This window comes from Orcinus orca, chromosome 1, assembly GCF_937001465.1.
Source record: "Orcinus orca chromosome 1, mOrcOrc1.1, whole genome shotgun sequence".
NCBI lineage: Eukaryota > Metazoa > Chordata > Mammalia > Artiodactyla > Delphinidae > Orcinus > Orcinus orca.
Genome location: NC_064559.1, coordinates 205,819,523 through 205,820,627, shown reverse-complemented (window position 1 = coordinate 205,820,627; position 1,105 = coordinate 205,819,523).

Sequence of the window (1,105 nt, the reverse complement as noted above, 5' to 3'; positions counted from 1 at the left end):
TGTTTCTTTTAATTTTTTTCAATCCACCGTTGGTTGAATTCACAGATACAGAACCTACGGATACAGAGGGCTGACTGTATACTAAAACGCACCAAACTGTATACTTTTAAATGGTGAAATTTATGGTATGTAAGTTATATCTCAGTAGGAAAAAAAAAAAAAAGAGTCACTATTCTTCCTTACCGCCTGGAAATACATGGCATGAACCCAGCAGGTCGTCTGAAAGCCCCGGCGCTCTTGATAAACAGTAACTCCCCTGACACAGAAGATCTAATCCCAGTGTGGGTAACACGAGGGGGTCAGTCATCCTATGGCTGCAGCCATTCTGCTGGGGCCCTGGTTGTGGCCGTCTCAGGAACAAGTGGTCACAGGTCCAAGGCAGCCTGTCTTTTATGCCCTCGAATACAGAACTACGGGGACACAGGGTCCTCCTAGACTGGACCCTGCAGAAGAAAGGGGGTTTGGGGGAGGACTTTCTTCATTGCAACCCTGCATCTGTGAATGAGAAATGTTGCCTGCCATACAAATAAACAAAGGGTGTTGCGGCCATCGAGCCACCATATTACAGTTGCCCTGATGGTGAGCCCTGAGGGAACTCAGGATGGAAGCAGGGTCCCCCCCCCCCCCGCTTCTAGCAGTCAACTACTGCAGTCACCCTGCAACCGTGCACCCTGAAGAGCCTCAGGATGAGAAAGCACAGGACACTGGCCCCAGAGAGCTGAGGTGCATATCAAAGGATTTCAGTGAGCCCAGACTCTTGCATCTTCCCATACATAGAGAAATGCTACATTCCTGAACTTAAGACGTCTGGTTTTCTTTAACAGTCATCTTTTGATGTTCTGACTACCTGGTCTTTGTTGCAAAAACTCCTAGATCTCTTGGCTTCCCCCTTGCCTCTTCGGAGCAGCCCCTCAGAGCTGAGAGGCTGTGTCCTGGGCTTAAGTCCTCAGAATGTCTGCCGAATAAACTATAACTCTCATCTTTTAGGTTGTGCATGTTTTTTTCAGTCAGCACGTCAGAGAGTCATTTGGTGGGGTGATGGTGGACAGGCCAGGGTGGGTACCTGTGTGTATCATGCGGGGGTGTTCCAGGGAGCCTACCTAGC